The sequence below is a fragment of the Erithacus rubecula genome (assembly GCF_903797595.1).
Source record: "Erithacus rubecula genome assembly, chromosome: 14".
NCBI lineage: Eukaryota > Metazoa > Chordata > Aves > Passeriformes > Muscicapidae > Erithacus > Erithacus rubecula.
In genome coordinates this window covers 14,986,892-14,995,261 of record NC_136666.1, presented here as the reverse complement: position 1 = coordinate 14,995,261, position 8,370 = coordinate 14,986,892, and positions in this window count along the sequence as shown.

Genomic DNA, 8,370 nt, shown 5'->3' with positions numbered 1-8,370 from the left:
GCAGGGGCCGGGCGGGGGCGGGCCGGGCTCCGCTCCCACCCTCGCCCGGAGCGCCGCTGCCTCCCGCGGGGTGACACCGGCCCGAGTGGCTGCGGGACGGCATTCCCTCTGCTCCCCGCAGTGTTGGGTGTCGGGCTGCAGACTGGGGACAGGAGCTGCGAGGGGAGACCCGAAAGGTCCCTCTGTCCCACAAAACGCGGGGCAGGGCTCGCAGGAGCCACCGGCGGCCACTCAGCCCCGTTCTCCGGCACTCACCTCTGAGCACTGTAGGACAGTGCAGTGTGAAAGCCGGACACTGTCCTCCCCTTCTTCCCACAGCAGTTCCTGAGCGATCCCGGTCTGTCCGTGCTCCAGGAACGGGTTCCCGGCTCATCAGAAAGCGCGCAGATCTCAGCCAGCCTCGGGCTTGACAGGCACGAAGCCGGTGCAGCTCAGTGCATGAATGACAGCATCAGCCTGGGTGCCAAAGGTCCCACAAGGTGAGTGTGGTCTGCCCGAGCCGGCGGGCCCCGAGCCAGAGTGCAGCTGTGGACTTCAGCACTTCAGATGCTCAGTTCTGGATCTGGGCTGAGGGAACGCGTAACCCTGCACGGCCCGGGCACACGGCTTCATCTGCAGCCTCGGGCATCTGTCACGAGCACTACATTCCTCAGTAATCAAGGAAGTTGTAAGCAGAGGAGATGCTTTTGTTTGAAAGAAACAGAACAAATAACTTAAACAGCATTTTGAAAATAATTCCTCTCCTGTCTCCATGTAAGTAATTAAGACCACGAGAAAGCAGAGTTATGGCTACACGATGTCCTTAGCCGCTAAAATGTTAATGACCAGAGAGTTGGAGAGAGGAAATCTGCGTTAGAAAAATGGAGACTGCACTGAGCTGTGGGTGCCCCACTCTCTCTGTGTAAAATGCCTCTGTTCACTTCTGCCTCTCAGCTCTCTGTCCCCAAGGCAGGATATTGAGCTATCAACATGACAAGGATCTGAGGAAGAGAGAAAGAAATCATTGCCCAGCACAGAGGAATGAATGAAAGGTCTGCATTTACTACTCAGTATGTTTTATGTTGTTTTCCCAATTACTATTCTTTTCTCCTCCTGGGGAAGGTAATATAGCCCAAGGCAAATTAATTAGAACATTGACTTGTATTTGGATTTCTCTCAAGGCAAGATTCAGAGTCACATGGTTCTTTTTGTGGCAAGGTGTCTTGTTCTTACAAACAATTGTATTTCCTTATGAAACACCCCCTATCTTAAGTCCTGGTTATAATGCTGCTTTTGTGGGTTTGCAGGTGGATAATAGGTGTGTCATCGTCAACAGGAACAAGTTCCTTCACACATATGCTGTCTACCCGTGGGGCTATCCCTTAGCACTTGTTCCTGGTCATTCTGATGAGTCTATTTAAATTCTGGTATGCAGACAGCTGGTAACCTCTGTGGTTTCAGCTGAGAAGGAGCTCACAGACCTGTGAGGTTGCCTGGTTAGTTATAAGTTGTATTTTCTGGACTGTATTTCACTCTGGAACAAGATGTGTATGTGGGGCTGCCCAGTCACTGCAAGATACAAACACAACTGCTTTTCTAAAAAGAGGCACAGGGACTAAACTTGTACTGCACTATGGAAAAGGACCTCCCTTCCTATATGATAAGAGTATGGCACAATAATCATTGGCATGAGAGAGTAAGACAGAATAATCAGGTCTCTGGGAAAATTTGCATCAACTTTGAGAATATTGATAAACTAGATGGAAATCTTATAAATGCAGATAAGCAAAAGGCTTGCCCATGGATAATAGACAATAAAAATATGGTTTTCTCAGTTATGTCAATTTTAGTTGCAGCTCTCTCCAATTCTTGGAAAATAGTAGAAAGGCACATTTATTTGATTTACTAATATTTGTTTGAAAAGGAGCATCTTCTATTTAATCATCAAATTAATATCCTCCAAGAAAAAATAACCTACATGGTGAGTAGTCTCCCTATTTTGGATACTCTCAGAATCTCCTTCTCTTCCCCCACCAACAAGATGCACGAGTGTAGTAATGAGAGTAACTTGTTTGCTGCCTTGCTGCTTGACCATGCAACCACTTGCAGTCTCTTCACCCCCTGTGCAGCCTGTGTGATCCCTCTTTGCTTGAATGCAACATTTGGAACAACTTTTTCTTCTTTCCCAAAAATGTGTCTACACTGTAGGGATTATGGAGCCAACAAGCTGTACAGAGTGAACATCTGGTACTTCCCAGGTAACAAAAAGAGAGAGAAGCTGTTGAAGTAATATGAGATATACACAGCAGAGCTGAAAAAAAAGAAATCTAGAATTATTTTTGTTTAAGAAAGGATAAACAAATTTGTGATCTTTGACTTGGAAAAAGGACAGTAGCAGGGAATGAGTGACAGAGGTACAGAAGATCATGACTGGTATGCAGAAGTGAACAGAAAATAGCTGTTTGTTGTTTCCTACCTTTGAGAACAGTGGGTTTGAAGAAAACCAGGCACCGCATTTCTGTGTGAAATTATGTCAGAAGAATCACTGATCATGAAGAGTATAAATGCTCCCAAAAAGTAGCTGGGTACCCTCATGGAAAACAAGCTACAAGGGCTATGAAACATGAAGTCAGGAGGTCCCTGAATGGTGGGCTTGCTGTTGGCAGCTCTCCAGCCAAAGGACCTCTGACCATTCCCTTGTCCTCTTGGGTAGGGCTGACTCCCCACCAACAGAACTGGAGGTGACAGGCTTCTAGCAAGCACCAGGTCTCCTCTGCTCTGGAAAGGTGCTCCTGTGCCCAGCTGTTGCTTGTCTTGGGCACACTCTGCACCTGTATGGCTGCAGCTCCTTAGCCCACATTTCCATTCTCTCTCACCCCTGTGCAGGTTTATCACAGTCACTCCCTCTTTCTCCAGTCTCCCTCTTTTGCTACCTGACACCTCAGGGAGAAGTCTCTGCTTGGTTTCATCTTGTCCTTGTTTGCCAGGCACCATGACCTTGGTTCTGATAATCTGAAGTAGATTTGGCACAGTTTACAGCTCATCTTTCCTGCAAGAGACACTGTACACTGCTGTGAGCATTACTGTGCTTGGAACATGGCACTAATTTACAGAAACAAGATGGAGGAATAGAAACTAAATCACTACTTGGGAATTAGTTTGACTAAAACAATCCTATTCTGCTGATTTTTACAGATGGACAGACTGCCCAAAAGGTATACATAATCAGACTGCTCATAGACAATATACACTATGGTGGCAGAACATAATCAGACCAGGATGCTGAGCTTTCAGTTCAAAACCTGCCTGTGCTTTGTAACTTCAATGGTCCAAAGGTACAGCAGGTTAATTACATGATGACACTACAGCATGAATATCTGAAGCAATAGTTATTGTGAAAAAGCTAATATAATTACATAGAAAGAGCAAGAAATTTAAAGTGTAGGTACCTTCTTTGGTTTTTTTTTTAACTACCCTGTTTCCCATCACCAGCATTACTGAAATATTTTTTTTCCCAGGAGGCCCAAAGACCATAACACTGTGGGAAAAATGAAATGGGATGGCACAAAATCAACAGACCTTTCTATGAAAAGCCCTTGATCACAGATGAACATAGAGCAAGCAGTACATGGAGGAGGAAGAAGTTCTGCCCTCCTACAACAGCAACAGTGGGTAACCTGGTCTTACCATAACAAATTGCCCAAATGTAGACATGAATAAAGGCTTTCTTTTTCTTTTCATCAAAATCTCCTGTCCATCTTCAGACTAACTGCTGACACAGTCCAGAGGAAAAAGAAAAGTTCCTGTAACACATGATCAACTGGAATATTAATCCTATGAGATTTGGGCATAATTGCAGTCACAAACTGTACAAGAACTCGCATCTGTGGTCATTAAGGTTATAAAGCCCCATTTGTATTGCTACAAAAATGAGGTTATAATTAACTTCTAATGCCTTCACTTTCCAGGGGGATTAAGATCTATTCTGCCTTCATCCTCCCTAAGGCATGAAACCCATTTATAGCAAAGATTATCGAATGGACAGATGCATGTAAAATATTTCAGAACCAGACTTAGTAAGGACAGGATGTTTCCTGAAAGCTGGGGTTTTTCTGCCAGCTCTCACTGTTATATTCTACAAACATGCACTTAGCTCAGCACCATGTAACTATCAGGATCTCTTTTTTGGGTATTACAGCTCATGTGAAAATTTTAGCCTGCTAATGGTCACAAAACAACCTGACACATCTCAGAAATGAGCCCCCAAAGTCAGTTGCCATAGGTGCTCTTATATGCAATATAAAAGCCAATATACAATACCGTGCATTTTTCTCTTAAGTAGTATTTTGTCTTTCACTGAGAAATACATCTTTGCTGCATTTGCAGCTACTTTTGATTTGACATAACACATACAGCTATCTGAATGTCCAGGTTTAGCTACAAGTACCAAATCACTTCTCAGGCCTATTGATATAACTGTTTGCTCTCACTCTTGGTGCATGGCTAATACAAGATTACTGCAAAAACTCAGCACCTGGAACTTAAAATCAACTGAGAAATATGAAATGTATTGGGACAAATATAGAACAGTTCAATTTATCATACATGTCTGTATCTGAATGAAAAGATGGCACTCCAATTTTTCTGTCACAAATTCTTAGCGATCTAGAGAGCATCACTTCAGATGTTGCTGAAGCACACATGCAGTTCTGAATCAGCAGAAAAAGTACCACCCCCTGATTCATCTTCATTGTTTCCTTTTTCATGTAGGTCTCCCATTCAGTTCACAACTGGGTCACAGCCCACACAGTGTGGCTCCAGAGCCCCGTGAATGCTGGAAGCTGTCACTCACTCCCCAGCAGCAGGTTTGGTTTAGTCAGTCATGCAAGCAGGACAGTTCAGCATAGATGTAATATAAAAATATGCAGCACAGGAGCAGCAGCATTGTTCACACAGGGGTGTGGCTTGGCCTGGTCATGCAATGGAACCTGTTAAGGGAGGCAGGAGAGCAGAAAACAGGCACACCCACCATTAGCACCACTGTTATATTGTCTGGTAGCTGCATTTAAAATCATGTTCCACTCCCTAGAGATAATAGCAAATGATAGATCTCTTTTGATTCCAGCATTGTCATTGTGGCAGGAAATAAAGAAATTTTAGTGGCAGAAATAATTTGTGGAGTGCAAGTTTTTCCATAAGTGTGAGGAATGTACATATTTTAGGGAGTGGGAGCATTAAGGACAGGAATCACTACATGCATTTGACTGACTTCTTTTAGTTTACAAAGGAGAAGATGAGATATTTCATCTTTGTTTCTCCACAGTAAAGGAAACAGAAGAGTAAGAAGAGCAAAACCAATATTCTGCTTCAGCTCTATCTTATGATAGAAGACCAAATAGCAAGTGTTTCACTTCAGCCTTGCTTCAAGGCATTTGTCTAAAAGACCTGCACAGATGCTACAGAAATTTCTGGCTGTTTGGCTTCTTCCTTCTTTCAGATCTGGTTTAAGACCTCCATGTCATTTCAGAAGGATGTACATGGGAATTTAGCTATTCTTAACTCAGCCCATGGCCTGTTCACACACAGCTGGGACAGGGAACTCTCCATAGAAGTTGTTAATGTAAGTGAAAGATCTTATATTTGTTCTATTATTTATTTCATTTCTACATACTAAAAATAAGTTTATTAGAAGTCATGTAAAAAGAAAATAAGGTGGAAGAGGAGGAAGGGGAGGTATTTTAACCACAAAATATCAGGTCACACCAACTCATGAAATCAGGAACCTTCATCAGGAAACTTTGGTCCCTCCAGCTCCAAAAACATTCTAGCAGACATCTCTGTATCTATCTGAAATCTACATTTCATCTATAATGAAATTTACTTATCCTGTCACCAAGAACTCTCTCATTTCCTCTCTACCTAAGTCATTATAAAAATAGAAAAAAGTAAATTCATGATCAATACAGAAGATAACATTGGATCTATCTGGACTCGAATTATTAGGAGGGAACCTAGGAAGGACTAAATAGTTAAGGCACTTAATAATAGATGAGCCACAATGACTAAATATTACTTAAGGGACTTCCCCTCTAACGTTGGAAGGAAATGGATTTACACACCTCACCACTTATATACTTGGTCACTCACTGTATCTGTGAATCTGCATGGCCACTCCCCACATTTCCCGTGTGTCATTCTTCAGGATGCTGCAGCTCACAAGGAGATAAAGACTTCTGTCATTAGCATTAACTTGAAAATTGCATTTCCCTGAACAATTAGCTGCTATTATTTTTCTCATAACTTCACCATGCTTAGGCAGTTTGCTGCACCAGGTTACTTCTTTGAGAAGTTTATTATAGGATAATAGAGCACCCTTCCCACCTCAGGAAATCTTTGAGAGGAGTTACTGAAGGACTGAAAAGATACCCAAGTGGCTGGATTGACTAACACATGGAATTCTATTAAGCCTTTTTGAGTTGGCCTAATAGGACACATTTTCCTATATTTCTTGCTGGGGCAGAATCATATCACCTTGCAGGGGTAAACAGAAATGGTATATCAAGAGGTGTGTTTAAATTCTTCTCTGTTGCATCTTTGCATGGAAAGCAAAGTATAGAGCTGCTGTATTTATTTCCAAATGCAGCTTCTGCAAGGGGTATTCTTTTCCTGTAAGCTTTATCTAAGAAGAACTCACCAAGCTTTTTAAAATTCACACATGCACAGTCACATGTATGATAGTTCAGATGTAAACAGACAAAACAGATACAAGAGGGGTATGGATAGCTTAGAACAAGCCTGTCTGAAACACCAATTCTCCCTGGTGCAGAACAAGAACAGAAAGACACCAAAAATCATTACAAGAAAATTGCCCTACTTGTGCTCTCATTTTTCACTAGCATCTATCTGATAATAAATGAGAAGTAAACTGAGATGCTCTGGATATTAATGTGGGTTAATAGAATTAAAGTAGCACAAAGGAAATATCTTATTGCCTTTTATAATTAACCTGGAGATCCATTGCTGTCACAGGTCACAGAGTGAAGAAGCCCTGAAGGAAGAGGTTGATACACTCATGGTTGTGGGTGGATTTACAGGCTCAGGTTTAGGTCAGGCAGAATGGTGAGCTGGAATGAAATCAGCCTGAGTTATCAGCCAGATTTACCTGAGAAAGACTGACAGTAGTCTCTGACAGAACTGGCACAGAGGAAGGAAAGGAGGTGTCTGCCTTCCTATGGGGCCCCAGGAACTGGCTGCTGTTGAAAACAGGATGTTAGACCATCAGTCTGCCCCTGGAAATTTCTATATTCCTATCTTCTAGAGAAACATTTATGCAATGATTAATATAGTAACACAAGATCCAATCCTCCTCCCTTTACAATCAACAGCCAAATTCCCAGAATTTCTACTTCTGTAGAACAGAGGTTATGATATATTAATACCATGCACCACATAAATTTAGAACACCTGATGGTTGTTAATTTTCTAGCTTGTTTTTAGAGAATCATTTGGAGGAGTAACAAACACTCAAAATCTTAATCCACTGTCCTATGACAGTGTACTTTTGCTAAAGGATTAGAATGAAAATGACACCAAAATATTCTGACAGCAGACAGGGTAGCAAGGTCTTACTGAGACATTTTGGTACACTTCCCACTTCTCATATGGCTGGAGTTACAGAGTCTCTATGAATTCTGGGGTTTTCCTTTGTTCATACACACATTTAGTATTTTTAATGGATTAACAAGAGAAGAAAACACAGATCCTATAGAAATTAACATTGGACAAAAAATGTTAAAACACCCTCCATAACTGTATTTCTTCTGAACATCTCTGTAGATTTCTCAATAGAATATTGTTTTCCTCTCCTTGGCTTATGCAAAGGACAGTGCCCAATGTGGGCGTAAATTGCAAAGGAAGATGAGTATAACTAGAACACTAGAACACATCCTACCCATACAAACAAATCTTCCTGTTTATTAGGATGCCTTTTTTGCATAAATCTGCTGTAACCATAAGCAGGATTTCATCATCATTTGGAATCATTTCAGTTTAAAGGTGATTTTCTGACAACAATGGAAGCAGTCTAGAAAAGCAATGCCTTGAAACATACTTGGCTGAAGTTTTGACCCTGATGGGAACCTGACAAAACTTCCTCATCTCTAGGCTGGATGTCTGTAGTGCAGGAAAGGCACACAAACACACACACAGATGGTATGGTTAGATTGATCTTTGTCTGGCATAACTCCAGCCATCATATTTTCATAAATAATGGGTGATCTTACCAGCTGTGAACTTCTGTTTTTTGATAAATTAACACCATCAGTATCAATGTATCTAATAATGCTGTATATAAAAAAAAACCCAAACAATTTTTATTATCCTTGCTCTATT